This window comes from Muntiacus reevesi, chromosome X, assembly GCF_963930625.1.
Source record: "Muntiacus reevesi chromosome X, mMunRee1.1, whole genome shotgun sequence".
NCBI lineage: Eukaryota > Metazoa > Chordata > Mammalia > Artiodactyla > Cervidae > Muntiacus > Muntiacus reevesi.
In genome coordinates, this window is record NC_089271.1 from 88,751,017 (window position 1) to 88,766,562 (window position 15,546).

Sequence of the window (15,546 nt, forward strand, 5' to 3'; positions counted from 1 at the left end):
AAAACAGAGCAGGAGGAATCCGATTCTTAATTTCAAACCATACTACAGAGCTACAGTAATGAAAATAGTATGGTACTGGCACAAAAGCAAAAATATAGACCAATGTCACAAGATACAAACCCACATATGTATGGCCACCTAATCTATGACAAGGCAAGCAACAATATGCAAAGAAAGCAATGATATACAATGCAGAAAGACAATCTCTTCAGTAAGTGATCCTGGGAAATTTGGACAGCTATATATAAAAGAATGAAATTAGAATACTATTTAACACCCTACAAAAAATAAAGTCAAAATGGGTTAAAAACCCAGATGTAAGACTGGACACTGTAAATCTATTGGAGGAAACATTGGAAAAACACTCTTTGACATAAACCACAGTAAGATCTTTTTTGACCCACCTCCTAGAATAATGAAAATAAAAACAAAAATAAACAGTTGGGACCTAATTAAACTTAAAAGCTTTTGCACAGCAAAAGAAACCATAAACAGGATGAAAAGACAACCGTTAAAATGAAACAAAATATTTGCAGATGAAGCAGCAGATGAAAAATTAATCTCCAAAATATTCAAACAGCTCATGGAGCTCAATACCAAAAAAAAAAAAAAAAAAAAAATTCATCAAAATGGGTGGAAGACCTAAATAGATATTTGTCCGAAGGGAAATGAATATGGCCAACGGTCACATGAAAAAATGGTCAACATTGCTAGTTATTAGAGAAATGGAAATCAAAACTACAGTGATCTCACATCAGCCAAAATGGCCATCATAAAAAAATCTACAAACTACACATGCTAGAGACAGTGTGGAGACAAGGAACCCTCCTACACTGTTGGTGAGAATACAGATTGGTACAGCCACTGTGGAGATCAGTATGGAGGTTCCATAAAAAATAAATAGAACTACCATACTGCTGCTGCTGCTGCTGCTGCTGCTAAGTCGCTTCAGTCGTGTTCGAATCTGTGCAACCCCATAGATGGCAGCCCACCAGTCTCCCCCATCCCTGGGATTCTCAAGGCAAGAACACTGGAGTGGGTTGCCACTTCCTTGTCCAACGCATGAACGTGTAAAGTGAAAGTGAAGTCGCTCAGTCGTGTCCGACTCTTCTCGACCCCATGGACTGCAGCCTACCAGGCTCCTCCATCCATGTGATTTTCCAGGCAAGAGTACTAGAGTGGAGTGCCATCGTCTTCTCCATAGGATCTAGCAATTCCACTACTGAGCATATACCCTCAGAAAAGCATAACTTGAAAAGGCACATGCATCCTAATATTCATTGCAGTACTATTCACAATAGCCAGGACATGGAAACAGACTAGATGTCCATAAATAGATGAATGGATACAGAACAGATGATATAAATATACTGTACAATATATGCAATGGAATATTACTCAGCCATAAAAAGGAACAACATTGAGTCAGTTGTAGTGATGTGGCGGAAACTAGAGTCTGTCATACAGAAGTAAGTCAGAAAAAGAAAAACAAACATCATATATTAATACATATATATGAAATCTAGAAAAATGGTATTGATTAACCTATTTGCATGGCAGAAATAGAGGCACAGAGATAAAGAATGGACTGTGGATGTGGTGGGGGAAAGAGCGGGGAGACAAATTGAGAGAGAAGTATTGACACATAACACCTAGTGGGAAGCTGCTATACAGCACAGAAAGGTCAGCTTGGTGCTTTCTGTTGACCTAGAGGGGTGGAATTGGGAGGTGGGAGGGAGACTCAAGAGGGTGAGGACGTATGTACACATATAGCTGACTCATGTTGTTGTACAACATAAGCTAACATAATATTGTAAAGCAATTATATTCTGATACAATTTTTTTAATAGAGTGATGGTGATGGTTGTGCATTTTAAATGTACTTAATGTCACTGAATTGTAAAATTAAAAATAGTTAAAGTGGCAAAATTTAATGTTACACACATGTTACCACACATATGTGTGCACACATACAAAAAGACACTACCAAATATTGGTGAGGATGTGGACCAACCAAATTCTCCTACAGATCTAGTGAAAATATGAAAAGATACCAGTCACTTTGGAAAACAACTTGGCAGATTCTTATAAAGTTAACTACACATTTCTACATGCCACAACAGTTCCACACCTAGGTTATTAACTCAGAGATAAAAATGTGTCCACACAAAAGCTTTATGCAAACGTTCATAGCCCCTGTATCCATAATAGCCAAAAAATGGAAATATCCCCAAATTGATAGCTATTACAATAGAATATTATTCAGCAGTAAAAAAAGAACAAGCTATGGATACACAAATATGGATGAATCTCAAAATAACTATTCTGAGTGAAAGAAGCCAGGAACAAAAGACGACATACTGTTTGTATGCTTCCATTTGCATAAAATTTTAGAAAATGCAAACTAATCCTTAGTGACAAAAACAGATCAGTGGTTCCTTGAAGGGCAAACGATGGTAGGAAGATGGATTGTGGAGGTCACAGGGAAAGTCCTATATAATGTACCCTCAAAATGTCAAATGATCCTGAACATTCCTTGGTTTTGCAAAATAATGCTGTAACTCAAGGAGATAATATAATTATTTGAATTAAAAAAAAAAAAAGGAAGTTCTGAAATATATAGATATGCTATGTATCTTGATTGTGGTCATAATTTCATGGGTTTATACATCTTTCAAAGTGCATTGAACAGTTTACATAGATACAGTTATGTACATAAATTATACTTCAATAAAATTGCTATTAAAAAAGAAAATAGCAAGATAGTATTAGTCGCTTAGTCATGTCAGACTCTTTGCGAACCCACAGACTGCAGCCCACCAGACACCTCTGTCCACAGAATTCTCCAGGCAACTATACTGGAGTGGGTTGCCATGCTCTTCTCCAGGAGATCTTCCTGATGCAGGGAATAAAATAACTTGTAGTATATTCATTCTTGGGAATACTACACAATCAATATAATAAATCAGCTAGAGCTGCATATATTAAAATGTATATACTTTATAAATATAATATTGACTGACAAGTAATGAGCCCAATAATTTTTATATTGACATCATGGTCTTCCATGGTGGCTCAGTGGTAAAGAATCTGCCTGCTATGCAGGAGACGCAGGACACATGGCTTCCATCCTTGGGTCAGAAAGGTTCCTTGAAAGAGGAAATGGCAACCCACTCCAATAATCTTGCCTGGGAAATCCCGCGAACAGAGAAGATTCACAGGCTACAGTCCATGGGGTTGCAGAGAGTCAGGCAGGACTTAGTGACTGAGAACATAGGCATGCTACATTTTCAGTTGCTCTCCTTAAGTTCATGTGTGTGTGTGGGTTAGTCACTCAGTCGTGTCCAACTCATTGTGACCCCATGACTCATTCCAAGACTCCTAGTAAACGCCTGAAATCTTAGATAGTACTGAGTTTCACATACATTGTTTTTTTCCCATATATATACATACCTATTATATAGTTTAATCATAAATTTGGCATAGTAAAAAAAAAAATACCTGAATTGCCAACATTTTGAGGGTCATTATTTAAAAAAGTAAGTCCTACTTGAAAACAAGCACTATGATACCACACCAGTCAGTCTGATAACATAGAGGGCTACTAAATGAAGAAGATACAGCCAGCACACAGTGAGGACATGCTGTACAAAGGAATGATTCATATTTTGGGTGGGTTTAAGTGGCATAGAGGGAGATTTCATCATGCTACACAGAATGTTCCTGCAATTTAAAATTTATGAATTGTTTATTTCTGGAATTCCCATTTAATATTTTTGGACCATGGTTGACTATTAGTAACTGAAACTTCAGACAGTGAAACCTCAGATAAGGAAAGACAACCATACTCCTTTTTCCAAAGTGAGATTTTAAATCCTTTATTGAGAACTTGCAACAGAGGTGTCTGAAACCCAACTGTGTTGCCCTTAGGCTTTCACTTAACTGTATAAAGGGCTAAGTCAGTCAAGTTAGAGAAGTTAGTAATCAGAAAACTTTGGATTTTTGTCAATGTGCAAAAATATTGGTAAGAAGAATTTTGTGATGCAGTGTCCTACTGTATATGAATGGCATTTACTGTAGTTTTTGAAGAGTCAGCCCTACGTGTTTGTGTGCATGCTAAGTAGCTTCAGTCATGTCCAACTCTGTGCAACTCTATGAACCATAGCCTGCCTGGTTGCCTTTTCCATGGGATTCTCCAGGCAAGAATACTGTAGTGGTTTTCCATTCCCTTCTCCAGGGGATCTTCCAGACCCAGGGATTGAACCCATGTCTCTTACATCTCCTACATTGGCAGATGCCACCTGGGAAGACCCTGGCCCAGGATAGGTGGAGTCAGATAATTCCACCTAGATGAAGGGGGCAGTGGTTGAGAAATGAAGTTTTCTGAGTACAAAGGTATATTTTGAAATTATTTGTGAACATGCAGCATCATCACTATAAGAACACTCTTTCCTACTGCAGCTACTAGCTGAGGACTAAGAGAAGGTTTCACTTCAAATAAAGTTTGGAGCTTAGATAATTACACTAGGTTGCACGTGTAAATTAACTGATGATTTTTATGAGAATGACTAATCAGAGGACTTTTACTTGTAGAGTTATGTAGAGTTGGCCGAGTCAGAAATTTCAAGTAGAGGACAGGGGAAAAATCAACTCCATAAGAATATATGTAAAGGAGCCATGGTGATGAAATGATAACTTTGTTTTTTTGTTTTAAATACTCAGTGAATTCTGTGTGTAGTGTGTATGGTGTGTCTGTGTGTAGTGTTCACCACACAACAGTATGGCATCACACTTTTAAAAATACTATGTCTTGCTACTACATTTTAATAGGAAATAGTGAACATTTTCCACCACAAACATATATATTTTTTAAATGCTCATAACTGTTCTCCTCTATTTGTACTTCTAGAAATTTAGAATGATTTTTCCATTATGGAAAGAAATCCAATTGAATTCTTAAAATCACATTTATTGAATTAATTTGGAAAGTACTGGCATTATAATAATAATTATATCTTATATAAGTATTTTATTTATTCAAGCTTTTGGTTGTTCTACTAATATCTTATTTACTTAGTACTGAACATTTTCAATTATATGAATTATTAATTATTTTGTAATTTTTGTTGCAATTATAAAATTTGGAGGGTAGTTTCGGCTTTCTCTAAAATATAGGAACATAATTTTGGTGTATTCATTGTGAAAATCAGCATTTTATTGTGTTTTCATTAGTTTTCAAGTTTTTCTTTTGATTCACTGAGTTTATTTTTTTGCTATTGTCGCCTCTTCCATTTTTTAATGTTTTTCTCTCTATATATATATACGTATATGTATATATACATGTGTATATATAGATATATATATACACATATTATTGAGGTATAGTTGACTTAAAATGTTTTAGGCGCACAGCAAGGTGATTCAGTTATATATTTACACAAATATTATATTTCAGGTCATTTTCTATTATTACAAAATATTGACTATAATTCCATGTGCTACATAGTAAACCTTTATTATTTGCTGTATATCTATTTTTTTAATTAGAAATCTAGCATTCTATTCATACTAAATAAAAAATTGAAATCAAAATGTCATAATATTTTTGGTTAGGCAAAAATTCATGTTTTCAAAAAATTATATATTACACATACTATTTATATATATGTATACAAAATTTTTCTACTAAGCTTGATAAACGCTTGAGAAAGAGCAAAAAAGAAGAAGAGATGGAGAAATTGGAGAAGAGATGGAGAAATGAAATGAGAGCACTGCTTATGAAATATAAAAAGTGAAACAAACTAGATAAAAGTAAAAGATCATCATACAGTCCAACTGTTTTTTAACTTGGCTGCTAATTAGAAACATATCTGGAACCCTGGAGAAAAACAGTAATACAAGTGCATATCTATTTTTCAAAAATTTCCAAGATAATCCCGTTATGCATCTGGACTTTAAAAAGTGATTATAAGTTTTTGTATCAAATGGTAGTTTTGGTGCTACAGAATTATATTATCTTTCCACTGACCAATTGTGGTATAATGGTATTAAGTGAGTAACAGTTACATAATCACAATAGTAAAATATGTTTATCAGTTTCCACAATCAATAGCCAGACAAAAAATAAAAGATCATTACAATTGTAAGCCCTAATGGGAACATGATTAATCTAAACATATAGAATAATAAAAAAGTAAAGGTGAAAGTCAAAGTGGCTCAGTAGCATGTGACTATACAGTCTGTGGAATTTTCCAGGCCAGAATACTGGAGTGGGTAGCCTTTCCCTTCTCCAGGGGATCTTCCAAACCCAGGGATTGAACCCAGATTTCCCACATTGCAGGCAAATCCTTTACCAGCTGAGAAACGAGGGAAGCACAAGAATACTGGGGTGGGTAACCTATCCTTTCTCCAGCAGATCTTCCAGACCCAGGAATCAAACCAGGGTCGCCTGCATTGCAGGCAGATTTTTTAACAACTGAGCTATGAGGGAAGCAAATTTAATTCAGATGACCATTATATCTATTACTGTGGGCAAGAATCCATTAGAAAAAATGGAGTGACCCTTATAGTCAACCAAAGAGTCCAAAAGGCACTACTGCTGCTAGTGCTAAGTCACTTCAGTAGTGTCCGACTCTGTGCGACCCCATCCCTGGGATTCTCCAGGCAAGAACACTGGAGTGGGTTGCCATTTTCTTCTCCAATGCATAAAAGTGAAAAGTGAAAGTGAAGTCACTCAGCCATGTCCGACTCTTCGTGACCCCATGGACTGCAGCCTACCAGGCTCCTCCGTCTATGGGAGTTTCTAGGCAAGGGTACTGGAGTGGGGTTCCATTGCCTTCTCTGCCAAAATGCACTACTTGGGTGTAAACTCAAAAGTGACAGAAGGATCTCTGTTCGTTTCCAAGGCAAACCATTCAATACCACAGTAATCCAAGTCTATGGCCAAACCATTAATAGCAAAGAATTTGAAGTTGAAAGATTCTATGAAAACCTACAAGACCTTTTAGAACTAACACTAAAAGAATATGTCCTTCTCATCATAGGGGACTGGAATGCAAATGTAACAAGTCAAGAGATACCTGGAGTAACAGGCAAATTTGGCCTTGGAGTACAGAATGAAGTACAGAAAGGCTAACAGAGTTTTGCCAATAGAATTCATTGGTCATAGAAAACACCCTCTTCCAGCAATACAAGAGATGACTCTACACATGGACATCACCAGATGGTCAATACCAAAATCAGATTGATTATATTCTTTGAAGCCGAACTTGGAGAAACTCTATACAGTCAGGTTAAAACAAGACCAGGAACTGACTGTGGCTCAGATCATGAAATCTTATTGGAAAATTCAGACTTAAATTGAAGAAAGTAGGGAAAACTACTACCATTTAGGTATGACCTAAATCAAATAACTTACAATTATACAGTGGAAGTGACAAACAGATTCAAGGAACTAGATTTTATAGACTGAGTGGCTGAAGAACTATGGGAGGGGGTTCGTAACATTTACAGAAGGCAGTGATCAAGACTATCCCCAAGAAACAAAAATGCAAAAATGGCAAAGTGGTTGTTTGAGGAGGCCCTATAAATAGCTGTGAAAAGAAGAGAAATGAAAAGCAAAAGAGAAAAGGAAAGATGTACCCATTTGAATGCAAAGATCCAAAGAAGAGTTAGGAGAGATGAGAAAGCCTTCCGAAGTGATCAATGCAAAGAATAGAGGAAAACAATACGATGGGAAAGTCTATAGATCTCTTCAAGAAAATTAGATACCAAGGGAAAATTTCATGCAAAAATGAGCACAATAAAGGACAGAAACAGTATGGTACTAACAGAAACAGAAGATATTAAGAAGAGTTGGCAACATTACGCAGAAGTACTATATGAAAAGATCTTAATGACCCAGATAATCATGATTGTGTGATCACTCACCTACAGCCAGACATCTGGACTGTAAAGTCAGTGGGCTTTAGGAAGCATCACTATGAACAAAGCTAATGGAGGTGATGAAATTCCAGTTGAGCTATTTCAAATCCTAAAAGATGATGCTGTGAAAGTGCTGCACTCAGTATGCCAGGATTTGGAAAACTCAGCAGTGGCCACAAGATTGTAAAAGGTGCTTTCATTCCAATCCCAAAGAAAGGCAATGCCAACGAATGTTCAAACTACTGCACAACTGCACTCGTCTCACACACTAGTAACAGAACACTCAAAATTCTCCAAACCAGGCTTCAAAAGTATTTGAACTGAGAATTTTCAGATGTTCAACCTGGATTTACAAAAGGTGGAGGAACCAGAGATCAAATTGCCAATATTGATTGGATTATAGAAAAAGAAAGAAAATTCCAGAAAAACATCTACATCTGCTTTATTGACTATGTCAAAGCCTTTGACTGTGTGGATTACAAAAAAAAAAAAAACAAACAAACAAACAAACAAACAAAAAAAAAAACCTATGGAAAATTCTTCAAGAGATGGGAATCCCAGACCACATTACCTTCCTCTTGAAAAATCTTTATGCAGGTCAATAAGCAACAGTTAGAAATGGACATGGAACAATAGACTGGTTACAAATTGGGAATGGAGTATTTCAAAGCTGTATATTGTCACTCTGTTTATTTAACTTATATACAGGGTACACCATGCAAAACGTTGGGCTGGATGAAACACAAACTGGAATCAAGATTGCCATGGGAAATATCAATAACCTCAGATATGCAGATGACACCATCCTTAAGGCAGAAAGCAAAGAGGAACTAAAGAGCCTCTTGATAAAAGTGAAAGAGGAGAGTGAAAAAGTTGGCTTAAAGCTCAACATTCAGAAAACTAAGATCATGGCATCTGGTCCCATCGCTTCATGGGAAATAGATGGGGAAACAGTGGAAACTCTGAAATACTTTATTTTCTTGGGTTTCAAAGTCACTGCAGATGGTGACCGCAGACATGAAGTTAAAAGACACTTGTTCCTTGGAAGAAAAGTTATGACAAACCTAGACTGCATATTAAAATGCAGAGACATTACTTTGCCCACAAAGGTCCATCTAGTCAAAGCTATGGTTTTTCCAGTAATCATGTATGAACGTGAGAGTTGGACCATAAAGAAAGCTTGAGTGCTGAAGAATTGATGCTTTTGAACTGTGGTGTTTGAAAAGGCTCTTGAGAGTTCCTTGGACTTCAGATAAAGCCAACCAGCCAATCCTAAAGTAAATCAGTCCTGAAGATTCTTTGGAAGGATTGATGCTGAAGCTCCAATACTTTGGCTGCCTCATCCGAGGAGCTGACTCATTGGAAAAGACCCTGATGTTGGGAGGGATTGGGGGCAGGAGGAGAAGGGAACAGCAGAGCATGAGATAGTTGGATGGCATCACCAACTCAATGGATATAAGTTTGAGCAAGCTCTGGGTGTTGGTGATGGACAGGCAAGCTTGACGTGCTACGGTCCACAGGGTTGCAAAGAGTCAGACCCGACTGAGCCAATGAACTGAACTGATAGAATAATTGCATACAATTTGGGGAGTCAAGGAGTATGATATGATAAGTAGAAGTACATACATGTGCCTATTTTCATCTGTCCAGTCTATTTTATTTCTTTTGGTTAGTGCATTTAATTCATTTGCATGTAAGGTTATTATCAATATGTATGTATGATCCTATTACTATTCTCTTAATTGTATTGGGTTCATTTTATGTAGGTCTTTTCCTTCTTTTGTGTTTCATGCCTAGATAAGTGCCATAAGCATTTGTTGTAAAGCTGGTTTGGTGGTGCCGATGCCTCTTAACTTTTGCTGGTCTGGAAAGATTTTGACTTCTCTATCAAATCTGAATGAGAGCCTTGATGGGTAGAGTTTTCTTGGTTATAGGTTCTTCTATTTCATCACTCTAAATATATCACGTCAATCCCTTATGGTTTGTAGTTTCCCTTGAGAAATCAGTTGACAATCTTACAGGAGTTACCTTCTATGTTACTTGTTATGTTTCCTTTGTTGCTTTTAATATTTTATCCTTGTCTTTAATTTTTGTCATTTTGATTACTATGTGTCTCAGGGTGTTCCTCCTTGGGTTTATCCTGCCTGGGACTCTCTGTGCTTCCTGGACTTGGTTGACTATTTCCATTCCCATGTTAGAAAACTTTTCAGTTATTATCTCTTAAAATGTTTTCTCCGGACCTTTCTCTCTCTTTTCTCCTTCTGGGACCACTATAATGTGAATGCTAATATGTTTAATGTTGTCCCAGAGGTCTCTTCGGCTGTCTTCATTTTTTTTTTTTAAATTCCTTTTTCTGTATTCTGTTCTGCAGTAGCAATCTGCACCATTCTGTCCTCCAGATCTTTTATCCATGCTTCTGCCTCAGCTATTCTGCTATTGATTCCTCCTAGTGTATTATTCATCTCTGTTTGTTTGTTCTTTATTTTCTCTAGGTCTTTGGTAAAATATATTTTGCATCTTATCCATTGTTTCCCAGAAATTCTGGACCATCTTCACTATCATTAGTCTGAATCCTTTTCCTGGAAGTCTCCTATCTCCATTTAGTTTTTCTTTCCCCCCTGGGGTTTTATCTTGTCCCTTCATCTGGGACATAACTTTTCTACTTTTTCATCCTGGTTAACGTTCTATGAGTTTTGCTCTAGCTGCTATGGGATAATGGTTCTTTTGCTGACCTCTGGGGATGAGGTTAAGAGGCTTGTTTAAGATAAAAAAAAAAAAAAAAGATTCCTGATGGAAGGGACTGGTAGTGGGAAAAACTGGGTCTTATTCTGGCGGGCAGGGACTTGCTCAGTAAAGTTTTAATCAATTATCTCCTGATGGGTGAAGTTGTGCTCCCTCCTTGTTAGCTGTGTGACCCAAGGCAAGCCAGCCCTGGGTCTATGAGTTATTCAGTTTCAGTTCACTTCAGTCGCTCAGTCACTCTTTCCAACTCCATGGATCACAGCACACCAGGCCTCCCTGTCCATCACCAACACCGAGAGTTCACCCAAACTCATTTCCATTGAGTTGGTGATGACATCCAACCATCTCATCCTCTATCGTCCCCTTCTCTTCCCACCCTCAATCTTTCCCAGCATCAGGGTCTTTTCCAATTAGTCAGCTCTTCACATCAGGTGGCCAAAGTATTGGAGTTTCAGCTTCAACTCAGCCCTTCCAATGAACACCCAGGACTGATCTCCTTTAGAATGGACTGATTGGATCTCCTTGCAGTCAAAAAACTCTCAAGAGTCTTCTCCAACACCACAGTGCAAAAGCATCAATTCTTCAGCAGTCAGCTTTCTTTATAGTCCAACTCTCACATCCATACATGACTACTGAGAAACAATAGCCTTGACTAGACGGACATTTGTTGGAAGAGTAATGTCTCTGATTTTCAATATGCTGTCTAGGTTAGTCACAACTTTCTTTCCAAGGAGTAAGTGTCTTTTAATTTCATGGCTACAATCACCATCTGCAGTGATTTATGAGTTTTAAGCCAAATTTTACACTCTCCTCTTTCACTTTGATCAAGAGGCTCTTTAGTTCCTCTTCACTTTCTGCCATAATGGTGGTGTCATCTGCATATCTGAGGTTATTGATATTTCTCCCGGCAATCTTGATTCCAGCTTTGCTTCATGCAGCCCAGCGTTTCTCATGATGTACTCTGCATGTAAGTTAAATAAGCAGGGTGACAATATACAACCTTGACATATTTCTTTCTAGATTTGGAACCAGTTTATTTTTCCATGTGCAGTTCTAACTGTTGCTTCCTGACCTGCATACAGATTTCTCAAGAGGCAGGTCAGATGGTTTGGTATTCTCATCTCTTTAAGAATTTTCCATAGTTTATTGTGATCTACACAGTCAAAGGCTTTGGCATAGTCAATAAAGAAGAAATAGATATTTTTCTGAAACTCCCTTGCTTTTTCAATGATCCAGCAGATGTTGGCAATTTGATCTCTGGTTACTCTACCTTTTCCAAATCCAACTTAAACATCTGTAAGTTCACAGTTCATGTATTGCTGAAGCCTGGCTTGGAGAATTTTGAGCATTAGTTTACCAGCATGTGAGATGAGTGCAATTGTGTGGTAGTTTTAGCATTCTTTGGCTTTGCTTTTCTTTCAGATTGGAATGAAAAGTGACCTTTTCTAGCCCTGTGGCCACTGCTGAGTTTTCCAAATTTGCTGGCATATTGAATGAAGCACTTTAACAGCATCATCTTTGAGGATTTGAAATAGCTCAACTGGAATTCCATCACATCCACTAGCTTTGTTCATAATGATGCTTTCTAAGGCTCACTTGACTTCACATTCCAGGATGTCTGGCTCTAGGTGAGTGGTCATACCATCGTGATTATCTTGTTTGTGAAGATCCTTTTTGCACAGTTATTCTGTGTTCTTGCCACCTCTTCTTAATATCTTCTGCTTCTGTTAGGTCCATACCATTTATGTCCTTTATTGAGCCCATCTTTGCGTGAAATGTTCCCTTGGTATCTCTAATTTTCTTGAAGAAAACTCTAGTCTTTCCCATTCTACTGTCTTTCTCTGTTTCTTTGCACTGATCACTGAGGAAGGTTTTCTTATCTTTCCTTGCTATTCTTTGGAACTTTGCACTTAAATGGGCATATCTTTCTTTTTCTCTTTTGCTTTTCATTTCTCTTCTTTTCAAAGCTTTTTGTAATGCCTCCTCAGACAGATATTTTGCTTTTTTGCATTTCTTTTTCTTGGGGATTGTCTTGATCCCTGTCTCCTGTACAATGTCACAAACCTCTATCCATAGTTCATCAGGCATTCTGTCTATCATATCTAGTGCCTTAAATCTATTCCTCACTTCCACTGGGATTTGTTTTAGGTCATACCTGAATGGTCTCCTGGTTTTCCCTACTTTCTTCAATTTATTTCTGAATTTGGCAATATCGTAGGGTTAATGTTGTCCTCCAGGAGGGGTTATGCTGAAGGTGATGTCCCCAGACTGTTGCTGCCAGTGCCCCATCCCTGTGGTGAATCCCTGCCCAGCCAAGCCTCCACAAGAGACCCTCCGACAGAGCAAGTGGTTTTGGTTTAGTCTCCTATGGGTTCACTGCTCCTTTCCTCTGGGTCTTGGTGCACACAAGATTTTGTTGTACCCTCCAAGACTGGAGTCTCTGTTTCCCACAGTCCTGTGGAAGTTTATAATCAAATCCCACTGGTATTCAAGGTCCGATTCCCTGGGGATTCCCAATCCTTTTGTCAGATCCCTAGGCTGGGAAGCCTGACTTGGGGTTCATAACCTTGACAGCAGTGGGAGAACTCCTTTGATGTTATTCTTCTGCAGTTTGTGGGTCACTCATTTGGTGGGTATGGATTTTATTTTATCATGATTGTGTCTCTCCAACCAACTCACTGAAATTTCTTAATTGTCTTGGATGTGGGGTACTTTTGTTGGGTTTGGGTTCCAACATGCTCCTATCAATGGTTGTTCAGCAACTAGTTGCGATTTTGGTGCTGTTGCATGAGGAGAGGATGTGTCCTACTTCACCATCTTGAACAGGAAGACAAGAATCTCTGAGATTTCAATTGTATTCTAAATAATCAATGCTATGTTATTTTTCTTAATTTTCCTCACAGATCTTTGGAAGAGTGTTGTCTCAAAGTTTGGGGAATTGTTTATTTATTTACTTAAAGTTTTAATATTAAATTCAGGTTTTATTGCACTGTGGTCAAAAACATTGCTTCAGAAATACTTGCTTCCAATATTTATGTACTCTTTATATGCTACTTAAAACACAATCAACTTTTGTAAATATTTCATAAAATTTTTAAAACGTAATATTGAAAGATGGTAATTGGAAGAAAAACATATTTCTATTCTGAATTTCTGAATTTCAAAGTAAAAATAAAAAACAAATAATGATATCAAATATCCACAAAAAATATTATAACAAAACTATGAGGAAAAATGTTTCACTCTACCCCTGAAATACAGGCGAGTGGGGAGAAACCCACCAGCAACCATGAGATCTGAATATTGTCAGCATCTGTGTAGGAAGAAGCAGAAGGAAATAAAAGATCTTCTGAAGATTTTGAGACTGTGTGTGTGTATGTGCGTGCTTAGATGTGTCTGACTATGATCACATGAACTGTAACCCGCCTGGCTCCTCTATCCATGGTATTATACAGGCAAGTATACTGGAGTAGGTAGCCATTCCCTGCTCCAGGGAACTTCCTGACCCAGGATAGAACTTACATGAATTGGCAGGTGGATTCTTTACTGCTGTGCCACCTGGAAATTTCAAACTTGGGAATAGAAGCATTCAAACATATCCTACAGGTATTTACTGAAAAGTGCAGTAGGCTATTTTGAAAATAGACGTTTACATTGCCAGTGGTTTGCCCACTCCAATAAAGGTTAAGTGCAAGTATCCCAATGTATAGTCAGAGAGGCTACAGCACATTAAAGTCATGGACTCTCAGAACTGCTCTACCACAGAGTAGGGCTCTCTACTAAGGGGAAAATTGCTCATAGAAAAATAAAAATTCAGCTAGAAATGGATAACAAGTATAGCAGAGCCAGGAAATGTCTGAACCCAACCAGCCACATTTTTAACACTTCACAAAAACAGCATAAGAAGTATCTTTGAAAAGTTGAAAAAACTTTAATAAACCATGTCTCCTGTAGGCTTAGGGAGACTATCCTTACATGAGAAAGAAAAATAGAAAAGTAATGAGATGAAATACTATACCAAAATTTCATATAAAAATAAAATAATATCTCTACAAGTACCCAGTCTTCTGGATGATATAGAATTCAAGCCTCTGTATCACAAGGCAAGCATTGGAATAATAATCTTACATTCTTTAGGTGGGTTATATTTACATGAGGTAAATCTTGATATTTGTCTCCTGGCAATTTCATTAGAATATAGGTAGTGGAAATTCAATCTATATTTGGTAGTAGGCTCTGTGTTTGAGTTGCATGATATTGGTATGATGTTTTGTTTGTCTATATCTTATTATTTAGTTTATTGAAAATTTAATGTGTACCTTTCAAGGACTACTATTCATTGTTGTAAAAACATTTTTCGTCATTTAAAGCTCAGTGGAAATAAAATAAAAGGTCGTGAATTCCTAAAAAGTAAAAGTCCTTGGGCAGCATTTTTAATGACTAGATCATCAAGTTCATAAATTATCAACTGTGTCTTCAAGGATAATGATAATAAATGACAGTATATAGTTATATAAATAACAAACTATAATTTAGTGGATAAATATTATATCCACTTATAGTCTGAAAATGTTTTTTACTATGAATTTGAAAACAAATATTAATTTCTAGATATAAGAAAAGATTAAATTCTAATTTTGCTCATTCCAAGTTTTCACAATTAGAGGGATTTGAATAAATATATTTGTTCTGAAATATCAGTCATTGAAAGAAGCAAATTTAGAACATTTTTTTATAACAGAAAGTTAATTTTGTACCAGTGAATTAGATAAAATAAACCATATGATATTGGTACAATTTCATTTGGTGAACCTAAGTAAAATAAAATAAAATGTGAACTGTGTCAAAGTAGAAAGGCCACTATTCCTAAAATTCAGAAAT